This window comes from Brassica napus, chromosome C7 (genome assembly GCF_020379485.1).
Source record: "Brassica napus cultivar Da-Ae chromosome C7, Da-Ae, whole genome shotgun sequence".
NCBI classification, from domain to species: domain Eukaryota; kingdom Viridiplantae; phylum Streptophyta; class Magnoliopsida; order Brassicales; family Brassicaceae; genus Brassica; species Brassica napus.
In genome coordinates this window covers 12919276-12930210 of record NC_063450.1, presented here as the reverse complement: position 1 = coordinate 12930210, position 10935 = coordinate 12919276, and the positions used below count along the sequence as shown (strand labels likewise).

At 34.3% G+C, this 10935-nt stretch overlaps 1 long non-coding RNA gene across 1 annotated transcript; it reads left to right on the top strand.

Moving 5' to 3' along the window:
* The first annotated feature begins 244 nt into the window (after positions 1 to 244).
* On the top strand, positions 245 to 3628 carry LOC125590201. Its single transcript, XR_007326409.1, has 2 exons — positions 245 to 3043; positions 3137 to 3628. It is a non-coding gene; the product is annotated as an uncharacterized LOC125590201 (long non-coding RNA).
* The last annotated feature ends 7307 nt before the right edge of the window (positions 3629 to 10935 follow it).

Sequence of the window (10935 nt, the reverse complement as noted above, 5' to 3'; positions counted from 1 at the left end):
CATTCTTAAACTTAAAAGAAACTTAGAAAATGTTTAAATCAAGTTATTAGATACTTACTAAACATATATGAGTCAATTTGAAAAAAAAATGAAGGTAAGATTTCAGAATCTAACCCTAAATATACATACAATACTATAACATATGTTACCAAATCCTAAACCAATGACTCATGAGCCAATATACATTCACTCATCTATGTTGAAAATAATTCAATTTCAGATGAACTAAATTTACATCATTGAGAAATGTTTATTATTACATGATTTCAATTTTTTACCCATCAAAATATTTTTTTATAAAATTATAAAACTATTTTTAAGATCTATTGAACGAGAAGACTTACAAAGAAGTCATCATAGAGAAGACTTATTTAATGGTAAAACTAAATACATTTTTTTGTTTGTTCATAAAGGGGTTGTTGTAATTCACTAGGCTTTTGGGTTACTTTTGCATTTGATTGAATTTGGGGTACACTTTTGTATTCAAAATCAAGTTTTAAGTCATTTTTGGCAAATCTCCCTTAATTTATCTTGTTTTTACAGGTTTTTAAATACAGGGTTCTTGTCTTTCCAGAAGTCTTTCAAAGTCTGACTCAGATCTGAAAAACTTTCAAATCCAAAAATATTCAAATGGTTTCAAAACAGAGAAAATGAGTTGAAAATGAGATAGATTTACCTTTATAGAACCACAAAAATACATATCTAAATTTCTAGATCTACCATTAAAAGAGTGGAAGATGGGAACCATGTATACAAAAATCTGCAAAAACAAGATAAATTAATGAAAAAATGATATAAAGTTTGATGTTTTCAAGTTAAAAGAGATTATAGAGAGGCTGGAGAGTTTTAGAGTGAAAAACATTACATTTTTGTTACAGCCATTTTAAAGGAAGATAGAGATGTGTAAATTTTCTTTATATAGTGAAACAAAAAAATTCAATTAGATTAAATATTTTTTGATTCAGAAGACTTTCAGGGAAGTCTTTTAAACCCTAAATTTACTATTCGCCCAGGGAAGTCTTCTAGAACATTATTTGTTAGAAGACTTAACTAACCTAAACCCTAAAATCAAATAACTAACTAAACATTAATAAACACTTCATTAAACTTAAAATCAACTTTTAAAGTATTTAATATACACAACACTAAATGTGTATGTGTCAAATTTAAGATCCAAAATCTAACCCTAAAATACAACAATACTATGATATACCCTTAACCAAAAAATATCATGACTCAATTTATATTCACTCATCTAAAGTTAAAAATAATTCAATTTTACTACATCTTAATTTATATCATTTACAAGTGTTTATAATTACATGATTTCAATTTTTTCCCCTACAAAATATTTTGTATAAAATTTATAAATTATTTTAAGATCAACTATATGAGAAGACTTCCAGGAAGTCGTCTCCCAGAAGACTTCCCGGGATTATATTTGTAAAAATGAATTATGTTTTTTGGTTTGGTCATAAGAGGCTTGTTATAATTTCACAAGGCTTTTGAGTTTTTTATGCATTTGATTGGAGTTTGACTTTTGTATTAAAAATCAAGTTTTGAGTCACATTTGGCATATTTCTCATATTTTATATCTAAAATATACTCCCCCGTTTCAAATTAGTTGTCACTGTAGCATAAAATATTTGTTGCAAAATAAGTATCGTTTGATTCTAATGCAATTTTTTCTATTAATTTATATTTTTACCTCTAATTAAACTAATATAAATAATAAATGCTATGTAATTATAATATGGTCAAACAAGGACAAATTTGAACGTTTAATTAGTTTCTTAATTTGTGTCCAAAGCTCTAAAATGATAACTAATTTGAAACAAATGGAATATTATGTTTTCTAAAATTACACATAAACTATACTACTATCTTGTTAACTTTCAAATTAAAATTTTTTAGATTATTAATTGCAACCCGATTTTATATTTATTAGGCAAGTTTATTAGGCAATTTATCATATATCGTATATTTGACCGCAAGTATAATTGCGTAGGAATATGTTTTATTTTCGATTAAACACATATATTAATAGGGGTGATTTTTTTGTTAAGTTTCAAGATTTTCTCCCCATCAGATATTTGATAGATTATAAATGTTATTTTTTGAATTTCAGAATATTTACTAATGGAATATAATATAATAAAAATATATCTATTTACACAATATTATTTTTCTCTCTCTTAAATCTCTTCCAAAAGACAATTCACCGGCGTTTACTCCTTCCTCCGATAGTGGCACCTTGTCGTGGCCGGCGGATTCTCTTCCCCCTCTCTCGTTTTTATCTTTGCTTCTTCCACTCCTTTAACTCCTTCTCTGATATATCAAGATTCTAGTAAGTTTGCTCTTGGTCAGTTTCTTAGATCTGGGTCGCCGCATACGTATTTGCTAGGAGGTAGGCTCCACCGGAGTGGCGGTGAGGCTAAAGAGCTTAGGCAGTGGTGAGTTTGGCTTTTTCGGTAGTAAAATATAGATCGACGATTACACTTTTGCTCGATTTGGATTCTATCGGAGCTCTGGTGGCGCGTGAGTCTTCAGAAGGGCTCACCCGGTTCAGATCTTCTCAGATCTTCCTCGGTGTGGAGCTGAAGTGTCGGCTCATCATCCTCCGCTTTTTGTGTCTCGGTGTAGGAGGAGTCTGCTACTGTGCTCAGGTTGGACTTCAGCGGTGGTCTCCGTCAAGGCACTCGCTGGCTTCGCTTCTTCTGGCGGTGTCGTTAGAAGCCTCTCAGTGGCGCGTGTGGAGTGCTCTGGTGTGACGGCGCGTGGAGTTGTCTATGCTTTAGCGTCATTATCTGGTTCCTCTTCTCCGGTCTTCGCTCTTCTGTCCCGGTTTTGGTTCGTTGTTCTTTCTCGCCATAAGTGCATATTCTTGGTGTAGAATTGTCGGGGTTGTGTTCTTCATGTTTGTGAGCCCCTGTCTGTCACCGGTTGGCTTTGGTTCTGAGAGGTCGAACTTTCCTCTTGTTCTAAGAGGTGGAATGTGTGGACTTGTTGGTGTGTTTTGTGAGTCGGGGGCGTTTTCGTTCCTGTATGTGGCGGCGCATTTGGAGGCTTTACATCCCAATATCGAGATCTTGTTTTTACAAGATTCGATAAGACATCTCTTTTTTCGTATTTGCAGGTTTCCCTCCACAAGCAAAGTGGCAAGAGCTCAATCCGGTCTTTGTCTGTTGTTGGGAGAACGCGCCTTGGCGTCGTCCTGTCTTCAGGTATGAATCTCTCGGGTCTTGTCTAACCAGCTAAGGGTTTCATGTCAACAAAGATTACGAGCGTAATGTAATTGTCAAGAACGAGCTACTCTGTTGACGATATGAGATGTACTGGCAGCCGAAGAAACAAGGTGAATACCACCCTCAAATGTGTACTACCATCAACGATTGAGAACGGCAATTGACAATCAAAGGATAATGAAACTACTTAGCAGAACGCGCCGGTATAGTCATAATTGAGCGAAGGTAGGATGGTAAGTTAGAATGAGATTATTTTGTTCGAATTTGTTTATAATCAACGTTTGAATACCTGGTTTCCGGGTAGATAAATAAAGTTAATATATATAAAAATATATTGTAATATTAGTGTGAAATCAAGGGAAAATTATAGTTAACCTGAAAAATTATTTAGCAGAAAGTAATTAACTTTTAACTTATAATCATACATGATCGTTTGCAAATAAATCAGAATCCTAAATTTTAGCCAAAGAAAAAAACCATAACCAGAAACAGTTAGTAACCGGGTTTTATGTAAAACCGGTTTTTGTTGGGCTGTGTCACCTGTGTAACTTTGTATGGGCTTCACATTCTATGCACGAGCACACACGTGCGGAAAAAGACAAAGACAAGTGAGGTGAATGGGATCCACATGAACAGAGAGACTACGTGAGTCCAAGCCACGAGGCATCGAGGTCTGCAAACGGCTAATTTTCTGACATGGGGGGTCCACGTTTTTACCCACTATCTCGATACCTTCAAAATTTAGCAAACTCAATGACTATTATTTTGCTAAATTTCGTAGTAATCTTTGCATATTTACAAGTAATTTGTTTTCTTGAAATTTGAAAACGCGTTGTCGTTTATTTTTTTCTTTTGGCCAAAAGCGTTGTCGTTTAAGTTGTAGCTGCATTTGTCCAATTATCTTATTTCATACAAAGAGTTAAATAATGTATATTTAAATCTATTATTATAATTATTTATGTATATGTTTGGTGTAAGTGGAAGACAAGGAGAGAGAAATGTAAGTGAGAAGAGAGTTATCTCATTATTATTTTTTCTTGTGTTACAGCGCAAGTTAGGCCTGGGCATTTCGGGTATCGGTTCGGTTCGGTTCGGGTATTTCGGGTTTTGGGTAGTTCGGATAGGGGCTAGAGGATCCATTTAGTACTTGACCTATTTTTGGTTCGGTTCGGTTCGGATAGTTTCGGGTTCGGTTCGGTTCGGATAGTAAATGTAGGAACCGGAAAATATCCGAAAAAAGTTCGGTTCTCATTTGGATCCGGTTCGGGTTCGGATAGTTCGGGTAGTTTGGATAATTTGGATAAAATATTGGTTATTTAAGGTAAAATATCGGTTATTTAAGGTAAAATATCAAATAATTAGGATGATTTAGATAAAATTTTTGGATATTTCGGATTACTTTGGATATTTCGGATAAAACTATCTGGATAGTTTCGGATACTTTCGGGTAGTTTGGATACTTTATAATAATTTAGTTATCCTCAACTATTTTCAAATACTTTTAATAGAATTTTAAATTTAAAATATATATTTAGTGATGTTATATGTATATATAATTAATATTTTTATATATTCGGATACCCGTTCGGTTCTCGGTTCGGTTCCGGTTCGGTTCGGTTATTTCGGATATAAAAATATAGAAACCGTTCGGGTATTTGAGGGTATTGGTCTGGTTCCGGTTTCGGATATTTCGGTTCGGTTTCGGTTCGGTTCTTCGGTTCCGGTTATTTTGCCCAGGCCTAGCGCAAGTTATATATATACGAGTCATAAACCGACTCAAGACAATACCTATGATACATATGTAAGACAAGTGTTGATCCGACAAGGATGACTTAGCTATCAAGACAAAGACATGTGTCTTTTGATGACTAATCAATATTTCTAATACTCCTCCTTGATTAGTCATCTTGTATTATGTAGTGCTTCGTTAAAAATATGGTCACGGAAAAATCCATTGGGACAAAAACCATGACAAGGGAAAAAGAGTACATTGTCGTAGTCTCCCCCTGAAAGTAGTGGACCTAGCTTCGTCGTTACAGGTCACGCAAATGTCGCATTCCGATACCGTAGAATTGTCTTCAAATACTTTCGTCGGCTCTTTCTCATTGACTATTCCGCTTGATTCTTGTATGTGGTGACTCATTGATCGAAGTCACACACATTCTTGACATGCTTCGTGAAGCGCAATAGTTTCTACATGATTTGAAGATGTCGCAACCAGAGTTTGTTTCTGGGACCGCCAAGAGATTGCAGTTCCACTAATCGTAAAAATATAGCTGGTTTGCGATCGAGCCTTATGAGGATCTGATAAGTATCATGCATCTGCAAAACTAACCATACCAAACTCGGGTTTTCTAAAATAAATTAACCCTAAATCAACTGTACCTTGGAGGTAACGAAATACATGTTTTATTCCGTTCCAATGCTTGCGAGTAGGAGCAGAACTATATCTTGCTAGTAGATTAGTAGAAAAGGTAATATCAGGCCTAGTACAGTTTGCAAGATACAAAAGCCCACCGATAACACTCATATAAGGTACTTCAGGACCTAATATCTTCTCGCTATCTTCGCAGGGCCTAAAAAGATCTCTCTCAACATCGAGAGTTCTACCAACCATTGGAGTACTCAAAGGAGTCGCTTTATCCATATAAAGCGTTTCAATAACCTTTTCGTATAATTTGATTGATGCACAAATATTCCTTCTCGGAGATGCTCTATCTGGAGCCCAAGACAAAACTTTGTCTTGCCGAAATCTTTCATTTCGAACTCCTCTTTCATATGAGTTCGAGCATCATCAACCTCCTTTTGAGTTCTAATTATGCTCAGGTCGTCTACATATACAGCAATGATCACAAAACCAGATGACGATTTTTTTATAAGAACGCATGGACATATCGCATTATTCACATATCCTTTACTCAAAAGATATTCACTTAAGCGATTGTACCACATGTGTCCGGATTGCTTTAATCTGTAAAGTGATCGCTGTAACTTGACCGAACAAATCTCCCTGGATTTTTCTTTTAATGCCCCTGGCATTTTCAATCCCTCAGGGAGTTTTATATATATATCGTTATCCAACGATCCATACAAATATGCAGTCACAACGTCCATAAGATGCATTTCAAGATTTTTAGATGCCTTTAGGCTCATCAAAAATCTAAACGTAATTGCATCCATTACCGGAGAATATGTTTCCTCAAAATCAATTCCCGGTCTCTGAGAAAAACCTTGGACAACTAATCGGGTTTTATATCGTGTTACTTCATTTTTCTCATTTACTTTTCTCACGAATACCCACTTATACCCAACAGGATTTATATTCTCAGGCGTTATGACTATAGGTCCAAAGACAGTTCTTTTATTTAGGGAGAGTAATTCAATTTGAATGGCCTTCTTCCACTCCTCCCAATCATGTCTTTTCTGACATTCCAAAATGGACCTTGGATCGGGATCATCATTTTCATGATCGATCTCTTTGGACACAGAAAATGAGAACATTCCATCAACATCTTTTATCTATTACTTTTCATCAAGGGCGTAGTTGATGTAAATCTCATACTTTTCTGTTTCCTTCTCGTCATATGGATCATCTGTATTTGGTTCATCTTGACTATTTTCATCTATGCCTTCTTTCAGACATTTTTCAGTATCAGGTTCTTCTGGAACCTTTCCACTTATGCCTTCTTTCAGACATCTTATAATATCAGGCTCTTCTGGAACCTTAACATTTATGCCTTCTTTCAGACATCTTTCAGTATCAGGTTCTCTTTGAACCTTTCCACTTATGTCTTCTTTCAGACATTTTTCAGTATCAGGTTCTTCAGGAACCTTGCAAATTTTCTCAACCAATTTCTTTCGGGGATTTTTATCTCTAGAGCCCGCTAGTCTCCTCCTCTTTAACTGAACCCTAAGTTCATTTATTTTGTTACCATCACTTTGTTCTTTAGGAACATCAACTCTTGATGGAACATTTTCAGCGGGTATATCATGTCGTATCTGTGAACACATCTGGTAACTGGTTTGCAAATGCACAATTTTCTGAACTTCCAGCTCACTTTGATCCATAGGGGGATCAAGGTGTAACAACGACTATGTACACCATGTAATCTCTTTAGGAATTTCTCAAATTCCTCCCCCTAACGCTAGAAATTCATCCTCATTAAAATGGCAATCGGCAAATCGTGCTGTAAACATATCACCAGTTACCGGTTCAAGACACCTTATATACGGCTTGTTCTAACTCAGTTACCGGTTCAAGACACCTTATATACGGCTTGTTCTAACTCTTCCAGAGTTCGATACATTCCCGGGAGCATCTTTAACTCTCAAGGGACTACTAAATATCAAGATGCAACTCAAGTCATTTTTGTCCTGCCAGACATTTCAATATATTGCATCTATTTTAAATTTTCTCCAGTGATCTCGAAACAAGCCGTTTTTCAAACCTCAAGGTCATCTTTCATTTCATTTTCCGGAGAACTATACCTTGGACTTTTGGTCCAAAAATCTCTCGTTTTTCTAACGAGATTTATATCGAATTGATGGCCAATCAATTCACTCTACCCTCATACATAGAGGTAGATTCATAATCCTTATTTATATAGCGCTTTTTCATTTTATCGTCGACAATCTATTTTCTTTTTGGTTCCATCTTTTTATCCGTACTGATATGGTTAATCGAGATCTCTTTATCATCATCGATGATTTACCCAGGTACCTGACTGTAGTATTAACCATATCAACGGTCTCATCATGAGATTCATCCTTTATTCATATTTTTACTCCTTTTCGAGGACTATTTGGAACCAAAGTGGTCTATCACGTCTCTAGCGTGCCATAGACTCATATATCGTCATTTTAGGACACATTTTATTATTGGAGCATTTTCAGCTGGAATATGAGATTTCATTATTTCATCAAAATGTCTAGCAGGCATTTTGTAAATGGATTATTCTACTTTTCATTGTAAATTATTTCACATATCTCATTCCATCAGCTTATCATATGCTTCTAGCAAACTTGCGAGCATATTTCTAAGTATCCATATACTTTATCCATCTGGATTGTATATGTCTTTATTACATGCACAACTGCATTACACCCGATCATGGGGATCATCTTATTTGAATTTACTTTATCAAGTTCTTTTTCAAGTGTGAACATAATTTTTTAATGTTCCACTCACTAGGATTCTTTAATTCTCCCCCTCGAGATGATGACACTCCATGTCTAAAATATCGTACTGAATCCCACTCTAGAACCAATAACATATTCAGTTTTCCTATTTGGGATGAATTATGTTTTAAATCCTTTAGAGTGAGATCTTAATTTGAGGTATGCTTAAAGAAATCACATATTATGAACTTGTTTGATGATTCATCACCCATGATGGTTTCCTTTATTTTTTTGACATGCTATATGTGAAAAACTTCTGTTTTTGGAGATGACTATATATCAGTAAACTTCAGGTTTACCACTCATTTATAGTTTTGCCATCTTTTTCTTATGCATGTATTTTCATCATAAGCTCCTCTAGAGCTAATAATAATTTTTATAGTAACATATATTATACTTACTTATTTTGAGAGAGGATAAATATTTGTTACATTTAGTAGTCATGTACAACGACCCAATATATGTCAGGTATATCTATCTCCATCCTGAATCTCAAGGAAGATAATTATCATATCACATCGATGTTTTATTTTCATTTTCTGGACCAACCAGAAAATCTGAATCATCAAGATGAGTTAATCTGAATTATCAAGATGAGTAGTCAAGCTATGAAAAGATGGTCCGGGCTCATAAGAGATGAAGTTTATTTCACTTCCTTTCTCTTTTACTTTTTGAATCTCTATATAGATCGGCTAAATATTTGGCGTACGACAACTACGTACCCAATTTTTTTTCTGGCTGCATCTATAGCAAACTTTTTCTGTTTGCCTTTTATCACCCGGCCACTTTCATTTTCGTGGAAGTTCTCATTATTCTCATAGGGACGGAATCTTCTTTCTCGTCCTCTTCCACGACCATGATAGCGGTTTTAACCGAATCTACACCCTCGTCCTTTTTCTAGTATGACCGATTTGATGGTTTAGTATCATGATTTCATTTTTTTTTTTCAGTTTACTCGGAGGATTTACATCAACTCCGATCCTTTCTTTCAAGGATTTAACTATCAAAGATCTTCTAAATCTTTTCTCATGGTACACCTCATCTTATAAACCATCATTGAAGTGGGGTAAAATATCATGGTTTTTCTTTTTCTCATCCGATATCGTTTCAACTTATCGATGATTTCTCAAATCTCATTTTCTCTCAGGTGCATCTTTGCACCCACTACCCAAGTCTTATAATTATTTCTCGTAATATCAAGGGCATTTATTTTGAGCTTTGTCAAATTTAACATGATAACCGTATCCATACAATTATAATATATAAAGACGGAAATTTAAATGCATAAATTAAAAGCATAAAATAAATACATAAATTAAATTGCAGAAATTTAAAGAGCAATAAATAAAATTTGAGGGTTAGCCTACCACATAATCCGAGGAGTCTTAGACTACCATATTGATCATTTTTCAAAGTCCGAGGAGACATGGTCTACCATTTTAACTTTTACATATTTCAAGGTCTGAAGAGACTTAGTCTACCATTTTTTATCCCTTTTTTTTTTATTCACGGAGGCAACACCTACCACGTGATCTCTGATCGTGAAGGCATAGCCTACCATAACGATCAGTCGGGAAAGGCAGAGCCTATTATCCCGATAAATGAACGGAGAAGGTCCAGCCTCTCACTCCGAAATAATAATAAAATTTAAATAAATTAAGTATATTGAAATACATAAATTTAAACATTATCTCGGCTGGTTTAAGAACTTTCGGACTGATAAGTCTCAGTTGGTCAGAGCCTCGTGCTGATAACGTGTTGAATATTAGCTTAAGAGACATATACCTATGTATATATGTATATTTAAATCTATTATTATAATTATTTATGTACATGTTTGGTGTGAGTGGGAGACAAAGAAAGAGATGTAAGTGAGAAGAGAGTTATCTCATTATTATTTTTTTCTTGTGTTACAGCACAAGCTATATATATACGAGTCATAAACCGACTCAAGACAACACCTATGATACATATGTAAAACAAGTGTTTATCCCACAAGGATGACTTAGCTATCAAGACAAAGACATGTGTCTTTTGATGACTAATCACTATTTCTAACCGTTTCCAATATGTCGCCTTGAACTCAACAACGAGGTGCAATTGTGCATCAGCGTTTGGTGTTCGATTTGGCTTTGAATCGAATATTTCAGTTTTGGTTTTTTTTCCTAATTAGGAACTATTTAGATACTCATAAAATTCCCATTCGATTTTACTTCGATTAGTTTTTAGTTTGGTTCAGTTCAGATATAAATTTAAAATCGTTTAATATCCAAAAAATGGATTCAATTCAGTTCTAATTTTGGGTAAATTGGATAACATCGATCAAAATCATATATAGTTTTTATTTATTTATTTTAAGTATCAGATGAAAAATATTGGATAGTTCAATAATATTTCTAAGGTATTTGGTCATTTAAAAAATAAATAGAATTAATATTTTTAAATATTTATTTTATATTTTAAAAATATTCAGTTTTTGATTTTGATTTTTTTTTATTTTAAAGATATACTC